Below are 15,259 nucleotides of genomic sequence, written 5' to 3'. Positions count from 1 at the left end.
GCATCAAACACCAATGTACTGTGCCTTATGCACCGTAGTAGAATGGTATAGCTGAGAGGAAAAACATCTCTCTCATGGAGATGGCAAGATGCATGGTGAAAGCACAAAGGAGGAAGTATATGTAAATCAGCCCATTGGTTTTGTAGTTCCTCGTGAGGAACATAAAGTATGCATGTTACACAAAGCATTGTATGGGTTAAAGCAAGCTCCAAGAGTTTGGTATGATAAAATACATGCTCATCTAACCAGCCGAGGTTATGTGAATAGTCCAGCTGAAAGCACATTGTATGTGAAGAAAATCGGTGCCGATATTCTCATGTCATCTTGTATGTAGATGACATGCTCATTACAAGGACTAGCAAAGCACAAATTTCAGATTTCAAAGCTGAATTTGATATGTCAGATTTGGGGCCTTTACGCTACTATCTCGGCATGCAGTTTATGCATACAGATGATGGCATTGTTATGCAGCAAACTAAATACATAAAAAGTTTGCTAAAAATGTTTCACATGGATGAATGTAAGCCCATTTCTACTCCAGTAGAACCACGTGTACAGCTTACTATGCATGATATTAGAGAGCCTTTTGAGGCCGACATTTACAGCCAAGCAATGGGATGCCTCATTTACTTGTGTAACACGAGGCCTGACATATCTTTTGGGGTGTCTTTGTTGAGCAAATTCATGCACAGCCCAAGCACAAAGCATTGGCAAGCATTCAAACGCATTTTTCATTATCTTCAGGGTACCCTAGATCTTGGTTTGTTCTATCCCCGGGGGGGGGGGGGGGGGGGTTTGGGGGGGGGGGGACAGCTTGCAGCTTTATGCATACATTGATTCAGATTGGGCTGGTGATTATGATACCAGACAATCCACCAATGGGAATTGTTTTTTTCTTGACAGTTCATGCATATCTTGGTTGAGCAAAAAGGAACCCACTATTGCCACGCCTACTTGCGAGGCTGAGTACAGGGCAGTCTTCAAAGCTACAGTAGATTGTGTATGGCTGAGGAGATTATTGGCTGATCTTCGTGAGTGTCAACAGACACCCACCACCATTCTCATTGATAGCCAGAGTGCTATGGCCGTGGCAAAATCCCATATTTCATGCACGTACCAAGCACATTGAGATTCATTATCACTATGTCAGAGAGAGGTTACATGCAGGGGAGATCAGTTTATCTTACTGTCCTACACATGATAATGTTGCAGATCTATTCACAAAGGCTTTACCTCGAGAGAAGTTTGAAGCTTTCCACAAAGCTTTGGGCTTACTCTCATACAGAGAGTGATCTGCTACCTTGTACAGGTTCACACTTTCACTACAGGGGGGATTTGTAGGCAATGCTCACTTATGGTAGTGCTACGTGTGAACAGGGCTTAACCAAGGACACTTTTTTCCATGTGGTTTTTCCCCTTGGATATCAAGTGTGAAAGGACACTCTATCCATATAACTTTTGTACTTCTATATTATATGGATGTGACACACATGCAAGAGTTGACTTGCATTTTGTGGTTACCACACATTTGGTGTTTTGGCTCCCTCCCTCTCTCTCTCTCTCTCTCTCTCTCTCTCTCTCTCTCTCTCATTTCTGTGTGAGCTTCTTCTTCCTGCACCTAACCCTAATCTGCAGGATGCATTCATGTGTGTGAGTGTGTAAGTCCACCAACCATACCCTTATTAGTAGCTTTCAAAAGACAAGGGTCAACCGAAGAGGAAACTCCAAATTTACTGCCTTTCATAAACAGCTCTTTAAGCGACATAGAAGGAAGAACAGAACAATCAGCTCTAACTATATGCCCTAAAGACTCATCCACAAAAGACATGAAAGTGGCCTTGTTACAACAACATTGACTATTAAGAATGGTTGATAGTAGGCTCCTTCAAGTTCCAACCAATATCTGAATAATTAAAGGCTTTCTGTCTTGAGGTTTTTACATACTTGAAGGCCACTACAGGATGAATACACACCTTCTTGACACAAAGAGAAAACACCTTCTTGACACAAAGAGAAAGAGAGTCCATAACTTCAAGCGGCCTTGTTACAACAACATTGACTATTAAGAATGGTTGATAGTAGGCTCCTTCAAGTTCTTGCCAATATCCGAATAATTAAAGGCTTTCTGTCCTAAGCGGCCTTGTTACAATAACATTGACTATTAAGAATGGTTGATAGTAGGCTCCTTCAAGGCTCAAGTTCCTACCAATATCTAAATAATTAAAGGCTTTCTATCCTAAGGTTTTTACGTACTTGAAGGCCACTACAAGATAAATCCACACCTTCTTGACACAAGGAGAAAGCGAGTCCATAACTTCAAGTAAACACAAATTGGAGCTCAAACCTATCTTATCTAGATCAGGAGATGTGAACACAGTAATCAATAAATCCTTTTTCACAGGAAAAGAACATGGGGTAGAGAATTCAGACTTAAGATACTTACCTAACAAAAACTTAAATTGAATGAAATAAGATCTACTAGTTCCCAGATCCTCAAAAGAAAAGTATTCTAAAGTATAAAGAATTTTAAAGAGATTTCTGACGTTATACATGTCAAAAAATTTATAAGAGAAAAGGCCTAAAGTCATGATCTTATCTAAGTGTAATAATCTTCGATTGTAGTCTCTAGAAGCAAAAACTCTTCTATTTGAAGCACTCACAAACTCTACCTCATGGTTTACTATACCTTGAACTTCTATGTCATGATGAAACTCTTGTTCTAAGGTTGGATGATGTTTGCAATTTACATCAATAGGGGAATGAGAAAGAAGAAGGGCAGGACCAAGAAGAGAAGAACTATAAGAGGCTTTAAGCATTCAAACCCCTCTACTAGAGTGAGAAGACATAAGTAAAATTTTCGGTTTGGAATGATTTCTTCATATCAAAGGAGTTTTACGAAATTTTTGACTTTTACGAGATGAGGATTTACCTTCCAGATTATATCCTCTAGGGAAGAAAGTATGCAAAGTTCTCATCCAAAAAAAGTTCTCTAGGCCATGCAACCTTGAAAAATTCTTTGGCATTTCTGAAGTCGCCTTCTATATGCTAAATAGGAAAACATCGAAAAGATTCAAAACCTAACTTTGTTATGGCTACATACAGAGGTTTTACACTTTCAAGAGAAGAGCTTTTACTATGAACTCTTCTAGCTTCTCTAACATGCTCTTGGAAAAACGAATAAAAAAAGTTCTAAAATTTTGACCAACATACATTAAGGAACTATCATAAATATTATAAATGACATAAATAACTTGAGAGGTATAAATAGGGCTTAAAGGATGATTAATGCCAAGATGTTTACTTCTCAAACGCCATAGACGTTTGAGAGCTTTTCTGTTATTTTAGTGTAGTGTGTACTAACTAATGTAGATTTAAACTTAGACCAACGAATAGGACCTTCACCAAAATCATGTAAAGAATTCAAATTAGACCTTGTTGAAAAGTTAAACCTTTCTCTAAAAGAATTATGAAAGTTTCTAGCAACAAATTTTAAAGAAGAGTTAGGAACGCGTACCTCCAAATCGTTGAAATTAGAAGACACACCAATGTGATTTTCATTTTCACTAGTAGTAAGGTCAATATTTAAGATCAACGCCAGCCTCAAGGCTAAAGATCCGCGGTTAAAAAAGTGCTAACCACACTCCTCATTTGTGTAGTAGGGATGCTGCCAAGCAGTGAGATCCTTAAAAAAGGTTGTTTGTTACATTTGAAAGATCATCGACAATAGCGTGAAATTAAATGCCCGTGGCTCTTTGCTTGAATCACTACTCTATTTCCTTTCTTATAATAGGAAATATCTCAAGAAACTCCTAAAGAAACCCTTGATCCTAAAGGACCCAAGAAGGTGAAAGAGTGCACAGAGCGGAAGCAGAGTGGCACTAGAATGTGCTGACCAGAGAGTGCAAGAGAGAGAGAGATATGGAGCAAACTATGCTGAATATACTAAACCAAAACAGTCCCAAGCAAGAGACACTGTTAGTCTCATAAGTGAGGGAGCAAAATATGTACAAGACTGAATGAGAAATGAGAGGCCAGCACCCACTATTTATAGTGGGGAAGTGCTGGCCGACGGGAGCTCATAAACAGGCCGACTGGAGCTGTTGGACATGGCCGACTGGAAAAATGCCAGAATGGCTGGAAAAAATCCCAAAAAAATAGTAAAAAGGAGTGGCCAACCCACAAGCAAGGGTCATACAAATGGGGACCAAATGGGCACCATAAAAGAGCAGAAACTCGGGATGAAAGTGCTAACACCCCCTCTCAGCACCAGATGCTGAACAAACTCCGAGAATCCGAAGATGAGGAGCCAAGGAAGCCTGAGAAACCGGCTTGGTGAACAAATTTGCAGCATTCTCCGCGAAAGGACAATACTCCAAACGCAAATCTCCAGCAAGAACCCGTTCACGAACATAGTGATACTGAATCTCAATGTGTTTCGTACGAGCATGAAACACAGGGTTCTTGGCGATGGCGCTGCAACTCTGATTGTCACACCAAAGAAGATTAGATCCGGTAGGAGGACAACCAAGCTCCTCCAATAATCTCCGCAACCATATCGCCTCACATGCAGCATAACAAACTGCACAGTACTCAGCCTCGGTAGAGAAAAGCGCCACAGTAGGCTGCTTTTTACTGCTCCAAGAAATGGCTCCAGACCCAAGTGAAAAAACACAACCAGTGGTCAAACGCCGTGTATCTGGATCTCCAGCCCAGTCTGAGTCAGACCATCCAACAAGAGTGCGTCCTTGGCCATAAAAGATGCCAAAATCCAGAGTGCTACGCAAGTACCGAAGAACTCTGAGAGCACACCGCCAATGCTGCTTACGGGGTTTGGATGAGAAGGAACTCAATAAACTGACTGCGAAGCATATGTCCAATCAGGAGTAGGTCAACCATACCAAACAACCGACGAGAACCCGATATTGTCCCTAATCAGTCCCTAGAGAAGCATCAAGTGAAGAACGCTTCTCACCAATATCCATAGGAGAAGATCCTAGTTTGCACCTAGTCATCTGAAATCTGTCAAGAATCTCCCAAGTGTACTTCTGCTGAGAGAAGAAAATGCCCTTCGAGGTCTGCCAAATCTCAAAGCCAAGAAAATAATGCAAGAGGCCAAGATCCGTCATCTCAAACTCTGTCTCCAAAGCATCCATAACAGAATGGATCCGGACAGAATAAGAACCTGTAAAGATGAGGTCATCAACATAGACCACAATGATGACAATCAACCCCCTCTCAAGGAGGATATAAAGGTTCGAATCTGCATGAGAACGGCGCAGGCCGAGCTTCTGAAAGAACTCATCAATCCGCTGGTACCAAGCCCGAGGAGCCTGCTTCAGACCATATAAAGCCTTCTTCAACTGGTACACATGATCCTGCTTGCCCAGAACAACAAATCCTGGCGGCTGATCAATATAAACCTCCTGTGTAGGCTCTCTATTCAGGAAAGCCGACTTGACGTCCATCTGGAAAACGGGCCATCTATGGTGTCCTGCAAGTGCAAGAACGGTGCGAATGGTAGTCATCCGGGCCGTCGGAGCGAAGGTCTCATCGAAGTCGACACCAGGGCACTGAGCATAACCCTTGGCAACCAACCTCGCCTTGTGCTTGTCCAAGCTGCCATCAGCTCGAAACTTTGATGTGAAAATCCAACGCACACCAATCACCTCACGCTGCAGAGGCCGAGGCACCAAAATCCAAGTGCCATTCCGTTCGATAGCATCCAGCTCTGTCTGCATAGCATGACACCAAAACTCATGTGAAAGAGCCTCGTCTACAGAAGTGGGATCAGAAGGACCATTAATGATTGTAGACATAAGAGCATAATTAACAAACATGTTGCCCTCATGAATTTGTTTCCCGAAGAACGCCAAAGAGAACCAGGCGGAGGAGCAGAAGGAAGCTCACGTAACCCAGAGTCACGAACTGTCTGCTAATACCAACCAGGTACAGATATGCTCGAACTTGCCGGAGGAGGAGCAGGGTCATCATCATCTGACTGAGTATCCTCAGCTAGAGGTGTAACAGAAACAGCGTGAGCAAGAGGAGGAGGAGAAGGAGGTGCAGGAAGAAGAAGCTCACCACCCCCCTCTGAAGATGTAGGAGTCTCGTCGAACACCACATCACGGCTCACAACAACTTTACCGGCCTAAGGATCATAAAGACGATATGCCTTGGACACAGTGCTGTATCCGAGAAAAGTCATGCACCGAGACTTCGAGTCCAACTTGGAGCGGTGCTCCTTAGGCACATGAACCTACGCCGTACATCCAAATATCCGAAAATGAACAACGGAGGGCTTCTCACCATGGAAAGCCTCATATGGAGTTTCGTCGGGAAGAGCAGCAGTAGGAGACCTATTCTGCATGTAGACAGCAGTGGAAGCCCCCTCAGCCCAGAAACTTCGAGGTAAGGAAGAATGCTCAAGCATAGCACAGGCCATCTCCATAATGGTCATGTTCTTCCTCTCGGCAACTCCATTCTGTGATGGAGTATATGCTGTAGTAAGCTGTCTCCGAATGCCATGTGTCTTGCAATATTGCTGAAACTCTTAGGATGTGAACTCACCCCCTCCATCGGTCCTCAGAACCTTGACCGAGTGACCGGTCTCTTTTTCCACCTCGGCTTTCCAATCACAGAAGTGATGAAAAGTCTCATCCTTAGTCTTCAGAAAGAAAACCCAAGTATATCTGGTAAAATCATCCACCATCACGAGTATGTACAACGCCTTACTCAAAGACGCGGTACTCATAGGACCACATAAGTCTGCATGAATGAGAGCAAGTGATGTCGAAGATCTGTGTGTCGCCTCCTTCGGAAAGGCGGCTCGGTGTTGCTTCCCCTGTAAACAAGAGGAACAAGCAGAAGATGGAGGCTTGATGGTCGGTAATCCATCAACCAACCCATCCTTCGAAGCTCGCTGCAAAAGCTGATAGCTCAAATGGCCAAACCGAGCATGCCAAAGAGCAGAGGAAGCGCCAGAAGAAAGCAGAGCGGTCAATTTGTAGAGGCCACTATCTTGGACTCCTTGAGCCAAGATGCTACCAATCGCCTTATCACGAATGGTAATCTCATAACGAGAAAAGATCACCTCCGCACCCTGAGTTGTAAGAGCACTCACTGACAAAAGGTTAAAAGCCAAATCTGGAATATACAGAACGTCAGAGAAGTACCTCTTGTCCTTGTCAGAACGGAAGATGGGGATAGTGCCATGACCATGCACTGGCACAGAAGAAGAATCACCCAGAGTGATCTCGCCTGATCTGGCAGTGAAGTCCTCGAACCAATCTCGATGGGGTGTCATATGAGCAGTAGCACCGCTATCAACAATCCAAGACCGTGACTGAGAAGTCACAAAAGCAAGTATACGCCGAGTACCTGCTAAGAGAAGTATTCCATCATCCTTCTTGGGTTGAGACACCGCCGTTGAGGAAGAGTTCTTTGCTGCTTCATCACGCTTCTTCTTGTGACATTGGGGTGACTTGTGACCCTTCTTGCCACAATAATGACATTCAATGTCCTTATTCTTTGAAGATTTGTTGTCTTTATCCTTATCGGAATCCTTGGAGTTCTTGTCAGAACCCCCTTTTCCTTTCTTTTGTTGAGTCTTCTCTTTATCTCGTGCTGCCAAAGCTCCATCAAGGCCACCGGAGGTGCCGATCCGCTCCTCAAAGCGAGACTCAATCTGCATAACGGAGGGGAGAACTTCCTCCCAAGTAACTGGAACATGACGAGGAGAAGAAACCAGAGACTAAAAGTATGCATCAAACCTCTCTGGAAGTTTGGAGGGCAGCCAAATAGCCATATCCTCTGTGGAGATGTCCTTGCCACAAACAGCGAGCTCGTCCCGGAGATCTTTCATCTTCAAGATGAAAGCAGATAAAGATGGAAACGCAGAAACTGATAAGTTCATAAGTTGCTTTTCCAATGCCAAAATCCGACCCGGAGACTTAATCTCATAGAGATCTGCAAAAGCCTTCCAAACTTCATGTGCAGCATCTGTTGTACGCACATGGAAGGAGAAAACACGTCTATCATTCGACTGTCAAATATCAATCTATGCTTGAGTCACACCACCGGAAGCAAGGGTGGGAGGGGTGGCATTGGCCGGTGTAACAAGCCAATCCCAGAGATCCACGCCACGCAAGGCCGATTTCACCTTCACCTTCCATAGGGTGTGTAGTTGGAACCATCCAACTTGGCAGACTCAGCAAACATATGAAGAGAAGTGGGAGCAGCCATCACAAAAGCTTGGGCTCAATCTCAAGAAATGCACAAACTCTGAAGAAAAGGTGTCCTCCACAGGTACCAAGAGTGCCACCAAAGCCTGCAACACCACAAGCCCCCTTTGCAAAGGGGAAGGGCCACTGGAGAGGAAAACGCAGCAGTGAACAAGTGCTGTCCTGTAGAAAACAGGCCGCCTGCAGTCCAATCTCCAAGTGGGCAATGAAACGCTGATCAACAAGAGCCAGATGGCTGAATTGGTGAAGCCAATCTGAAGGAAAAGCGACCAGCAGGGTGCTGTCCAGAAAACGCAGCAGCAAAAGCTATGAATCTGGAAGAAAACGCAGAGGAGTAGGTGCTGAAAACAGGGCTGAATCTGGCGCAGCAGAAAGGTTGCTAAATCGGGAGCGATGATACCATGAAAGAGTGCACAGAGCGGAAGCAGAGTGGCACTAGAATGTGCTGAACAGAGAGTGCAAGAGAGAGAGAGAGAGAGATGGAGCAAACTATGCTGAATATACTGACTCAAAACAGTCCCAAGCAAGAGACACTGTTAGTCTCATAAGTGAGGGAGCAAAATATGTACAAGACTGAATGAGAAATGAGAGGCCAGCACCCACTATTTATAGTGGGGAAGTGCTGGCCGACTGGAGCTCATAAACAGGCCGACTGAGCTGTTGGACATGGCCGACTGGAAAAATGCCAGAATGGCTCGGAAAAATCCCAGAAAAATAGTAAAAAGGGGTGGCCAGCCCACAAGCAAGGGCCATACAAAAGGGGACCAAATGGGCACCATAAAAGGGCAGAAACTGGGGATGAAAGTGCTAACAGAAGGTAAATCCCCACATACACAAGCAAACTAAACACACACACACACACACACACACACACACACCCAAAGTAAATAATAATAACACTAATCACCCAAAGTAATAATAATAATAATACTAATAATAATATTATTATTATTATTATTAAAGTAGTTTAGAGATGTGCAGTTGTTGGGGTATTCACACCCTCAAAGAATGTAACTATGAAGTGTAACAACGGTCACCACTTGGACGAAAATCATAAGATTTGCATGTCCGCTAAAGTGACAAAAAGATATACCGTCATAAAGCAGATGAATCTGAACTTCAAATAATTTTAAAAGAAAGAAAAGAATCACCAAAAACAAACAAATTTTTTTAAAAAAAATAAAAAAAATACTTAATAGACACCCGAGAAAAAATAATTATAATAATAGTAATAATAACTTGCAAAAATAGACAAATACATAACTAAATCACCCACGCCCACATACACACACACACACACACACACACAAATTATTTATTGAACCACAACAAAAGAATTTTCTAACAAACAAGCTAAACAAATTTTTAATGACTAATTAGCAAAACAAACTATAAATGACTAATTCACTAAAACAAAACAAGTAAAGACAAGAATACAAAAAGTGGGAACTTTACCTCAAAGATTGTCCAATCATGAAGTATAATGTCCAACTAAGTGTGTTGACACAATAATCCACTAACTCTATCCACACTTGGCTGCTCGTTGGGCGCCTGGACAATAATACAATGAACTGTCACAATATCCCTTACAAACACATGAATCCAATACGCGCACGTACACGACCTCTAAGCTAGCCAATGGGAAGAAGCATGTCCACATCTCACCTTGGACGAGCATGCGCTGAAAGAAAGAGAAAACACACGTTTTAGGCCCAAGTACAAACTGTAGAAGGCTGTAGCCAGTTGTTTATTGCTGAAAATGAGCACGAGGGAAGCCCGTAGGTGCTTACAAGCATAAGAGACTGTTGCAACAGCCAATGACCTCTAGCAGATATGCAAAAGTGAGATAAGAAATGAGAAGAAGGATCAGAACCCTTATATACCTCATATATGAGCAAGTCGGCCAACTGCAGTCGTGAGCCATAAATATGCCATAAAGACTCATAAAAATGCTAGAAAAAACCTAAATGATGTCTGCTAGTTATGCTATTGCAGGGCCTCATAGAAATCGCCAATACAAGCATGCTAGGGTTCATGTAGATGATCTGGAAATGATAAATATATTTTCCAACACCTCCTCTTCAGCACCAGAGGGGCGGTCCAATACCAGCACGCTGAAGTAACATCTCCATTGTCCAAAGTAGTTCTCAAAAGTGATTTGGTGAAGAGACCAACCACATTATCCTTGGTAGAACAGTATATATATATACCTAGATGCATCCAAGAACATGCCCAAATGCACCTTGTAGGAACGTGCATGTTATATACTCATGGTAGTCAACCCATGGAGATGCAGGGCAAACTCAACCATAATGAAGCCTAGCACTAAGGGAAGTAGCAAATAGAACAGTAGGCCACCCGAAGAAGTCCCAGCTCGATCCAGTCACGTACAAAATGATAATGCACCTCAATATGCTTGGATCGTCCCCGTATCACAAGATTTTGAGCTAGAGCAATAGCACTCTAAGAATCCAAGAAGATGGTAACCGGGGAAGTGTCGGTAAAGCAAAAATGCTCCAGAATATGATGAATCCAAAGTGCCTCAATGGAGGAGAGAAGGTAGGATTTGTACTCAGCCTCGCTGGAAGAAGCAGCAGCAATCCTCTACTTCTGAGACTTCCAAGAAACCAATCCTGTACCAAGCATGAAGCAATATCTAGATATAGACCTCCGAGTATCAATACAGCCTGTCCAATCAAAATATGAGCACCACTGGAATAGGTGATGCCATAATCTAAAGTACCTCAAAGATAATGAAGAACTCTCAAAATTGCCTGCCAATGAGACCTTCGATGAGAATACTCATAGCATAGGAGATATCTGGACGGGTGTTGAAAAGATAAAGCAATGAGCCAACAATCTACCGGTACTTTGTGGAATCCACCAAGGGTGTATCACCCTCTTTGGATAACTTGGCATTGGGATCCATGGGACAAGAGGGAGGTGTCAAGCTTGACAACCCATAAAGTGACAGCATGTAACACACAGAAGCTCTGGGAGTCTTCTTTCAGCCCTAAACACTACTGGAAACATGCTGATGCAAAACGCGGACATGAAGAGAGAGTAGAGAGAGAGAGAGAGAGATGCTGGAAATTCAGTATATTTCATATAGTACAAAAAGGTACTCCTAATCTACAACCCTTGGCTGCCTTCATAAAAAGGTGAACATCACCAAAATCTATCCCTAGCTGGGCCCCTAAGGACCCAACTCCTAAAGAGTTGAATGGTGTAACACAATGAGCACCTTGGCCTTTTATAGTCTCTTGGACTTCTTGGAGTGCTGGCCGACCACAATGAGCACCTTGGCCTTTTATAGTCTCTTGGACTTCTTGGAGTGCTGGCCGACCAGCAGTCGGCCAGCCTACTGGACAAAATAATCATAAACTCCATAAATATAGATGCGCCTACAGCCACCTCAGCCGACAGCTCCTGGATCCTTATCTGGCTCAGCCGACAGCTCTGTCATGCAGTCGACAATGCATCCTAGTCCTTCTCCAAGTCCATAGCTAATCTGCACTCTGTGCTCCATAATCCTGGTTCTATCTTGTTCTCATTCTCTTTATCTGGCTGCCTCTTCTGGACCAGCATCTGAGAATGTCCATGGCATCTTTCATGCACATGACAGAGCAGCTTCTTCACATACTTCTTCTGAGAAATGAAGATACAATCATCTTTCTGCCAAACCTCCAACCCAAGAAAATAATGAATAAGACCAAGATCAATCATCTCGAATGTATATGAAAGCTTGGACTGAACCTGTGTAACCAACTCAGTATTATATGAGCCAGAAAGGATGAGGTCATCAACATACAAAAGGATGACACAAATATCCCCATCAGAAAGAAGTACATAGAGATTCCTATCTGCATATGACCTCTCAAACCCAAGAGATAACAAGAAGGCATCAATCTTCTGATACCAGGCACGGGGCCTGTTTGAGGCCATAGAGAGCCTTCTTCAAAATATACACACGTGTGTCATGTCCCTGAACCACAAAACCAAGAGGCTGCTCAACATAAACTTCCTCCTCTAAATCTCCATTCAAAAAAGTGGATTTTTCATCCATCTACAATACGGGCCATCTGAAGAGTGCAACCAGAGCCAAAACAATCCTGATGGTGCTGATATAACTGGCTCTAGGAGCAAATGTCTCTTCAAAGTCTTCACCTGCCTTCTAAGCATATCCTCGAGCAACAAGGCGGGCTTGGTACTCGTCCAAAGTACCTCTGCATGAAACTTGACTTTGAAAATCCATTTAACACCAATCACACGTAGATGTAAAGGACGTGGCACCAAAGACCAAGTGTGATTCCTCTCAATAGAGGACATCTCTGCTTCCATGGCTTGCCACCACTGCGGCTATGTAGGAGCCTCCTCTTGACTCTCAGGAGTTTACAAACTTTCAGCACTCTCTCTCCCAGGTCCTCAGTTTTGTGATGAGTGGCAGTCTGGTAATGGCCACTTAAGTGTGGATACGCTACAAGGGCAGGCTTTCCCGGACCAGATGGTGGATAGCTTGCCAGATGATGGCAGCAGTTGGCAGGAACTTTCCAGTACAGATGTCGGTAGTTCTTCTGTTCGTCAGTAAGAGAAAACTTTACAGGTAACCTATGCTCTGATGTCTCGTAACATTCGGGACAAAGAAATTCCTGTAGTTGAGGAAGTTCTTTCCGCAGGGACCTATTGGAAAGCTAGGCAGGTGGCAGTTGATTACTTGCAGAAGGAGGTGGAAGTTGCACATTCTCCAGGTTTTGTGGTTTCGGATTCAGAGGGGGTGGTTTACAGGTTTACAAAGGCCTTGAGTGGTCTTCAGCAGGTTTCCAGGACTTGGGATCCCACCGTAACAGGTGTTGATCCTTGTGAGCAGTATGATGCGTCCTTGACTCGGAAGCAGAATGGTTCATTGATTTGGTTGATGTATACCAGATTGGACGGGAGCTTTGCTGTTGAGCTCATGTTTGCAGAGGACTCTTTGGGAGGCAGGATTGCGTATCTTGTGGTTTCTGCAGCATGCGAAGGATCTTGGACTCTTTTACACAGGAGGGGGATTGATGGATGGAGTCAGACTCCACAGATGGAGTGACTCAAATTGGGGAGGAGAGCCAAACACGAGGACCTTGACATCAGGCTACAGTCTTTCCCTTAGCTCGGGAGCAGTTTTATGGAGCAGTAAGAGGCAGCCATCTATTGCCTTGTCTCGTCGATAGAGGCAGAGTACCGCGCTGCTTGTGGTGATGCTTGCGAGGTGGTGAGGTTGCAGAGGTTACTTGGCAGGATTGGGTTTCCACTGGAGGAACCCATGGTCATCCAGAGGCATTTTGTTCGTGAAACGATCGTTGCTGATGACATCTTGCTAGAGTTCTGTTCGACGGAGGACAGTGCGGTGGACCTCTTCACGAAGTCTCTATCTCAGGCTTTGCTCCGGTGGCACTCCAGCTCCCTGGGGTTGATTCCACATCCAGGAGCTGAGAGGGGGTGTTAGAAGTCATCTCCTGTCTGTACATTTACACCAGGGCCTCTATTGTGGGTGTGCCCGCCCGGATTAGGTGTTTTCTCATTTTTCCCCACTCTCCATATTTTTCCCTATTTTTTACCAAATGTGGGAGGTTGTTTTTTGGCTCCTGGCTGATCCTTATGGTGGTCGACTGACTCTCTGCCCCCAGATAGTCTGCTGTAGCTGGCCGACTTAGTGCAGATACTGGCCGAATCCACACGTATGAGAGCCGACTCTCTAGGGCTGGCCAACGGGAGCTGGTGCTGGTCATGGGCCTTCAACTTGCTGTCGGTTGTCCTACTGCTAGCCGACTGCACATGTGGGGCCATATAAAATGGCCCCATGGCCCCCCACTTATTGTAATCAGTTATTCGGGATTTTCTTGTGTATATAGAGCAGAGTTACACGCCTCTCTCTCTCCTTCTCCATTACTGTGTTTTTTTGCAATGCACTTGCTCGTGTTCTCAGATTGTGTCATCATCTCCGCTGCATATTCTGACAGAACCCACCGTGGTAGGGCAGCCTTCCTCTTAAAGCGTGAAGAAGAAAATCAAGCTGCAGTAGAGGACTCATCCGATGCTGCTAGGAGAGGTGATGAAGTAAGCACTGGTGGGGGTAATCCCGGAGTCAAAGCAAGACTCATAGAGGGACTGGGAGCCACAGAAGCTAGTGCAACAGGAACTGGTGGCTGTAAAGTAGCAACTGGCACAGGAGTTGCAGCAGCAGGAGGAGGAGGAGGAGCTGGATGTGGAAGAGGTATAAGATCACTAACATCTGCCGAGAATGGATCATCCAAAAAATCTGGACATGCATTAGGTGGAGAGGAGTCGATGCCAAACAAGCTCTCATCAAACCGAGCATCATAAGAAATGATGTCATCAACCTCTGGATCCCAAAAGCAGTACCCTTTGGATCTCAGACTGTAGCCTATGAAGATCATCCTCTTTGTCTTCGGTGAGAGTGTGGTCCTCTTCTGATCTGGAACATGCACATAAGCAACACAACCGAAAACACATAGGTGAGATACAGAAGGCTTGTGTCTTGTAAAAGCCTCCTCCAGAGTCATTCCCTCAACAGCTTTTGTGAGAGAACGGTTAATGAGATAAACTGAGGTAGCCACAGCTTCACCCCAGAAAGCAGGGGGAAGACCTGCATGATGCAACAAAGCACAAGTCATCTCTTTTACAGTCCGGTTCTTCCATTCCACAACTCCATTCTGCTAGGGAGTGTAAGGAACTGTGGTCTGTTGGTGAATGTCGTTCGACGCAAGCAAGTCATCAAACGGTACAAACTCGCAACCATTATCAATCCGGAGAAATGAAACTATACCCCCAGACTCATTTTCCACATCGCGATCCAAGTCCTGAACTGGCAAAAGCATCTGACTTGCGAGCCAAAAAACATGCCCAAATTTCGCGATCCACAAGAAGAAGAAAATATCGAGTCCCTCCAAGAGACTCACCTCCATGGGTCCAGCAAGATCTACATGTATAAGCTCCAGTCTTCGGGTTGCTCGATGAGTGGC

At 44.3% G+C, this 15,259-nt stretch overlaps 1 protein-coding gene across 2 annotated transcripts in view; it reads right to left on the bottom strand.

Moving 5' to 3' along the window:
• LOC147640361 (uncharacterized) overlaps positions 1-15,259 on the bottom strand; it is a 106,185-nt gene that overhangs the window by 53,616 nt on the left and 37,310 nt on the right. Inside the window, exon 2 of one of the 2 annotated variants that reach the window (XM_086779718.1) lies at positions 9,696-9,791. The exons of the other annotated variant lie outside the window; for it this stretch is intronic. The gene's annotated coding sequence lies outside the window, so the exon portion shown is untranslated. The remainder of the gene's footprint in view (positions 1-9,695; positions 9,792-15,259) is intronic. 2 annotated transcript variants of the gene reach the window in all.

The sequence above is a fragment of the Cibotium barometz genome, chromosome 3 (genome assembly GCF_041138505.1).
Source record: "Cibotium barometz isolate CiBa-2024 chromosome 3, ASM4113850v1, whole genome shotgun sequence".
In the NCBI taxonomy this organism is placed as follows: Eukaryota; Viridiplantae; Streptophyta; class Polypodiopsida; order Cyatheales; family Cibotiaceae; genus Cibotium; species Cibotium barometz.
Note: the sequence above shows the minus strand (reverse complement) of the source record. Positions and strands in the feature narration are given on the sequence as shown.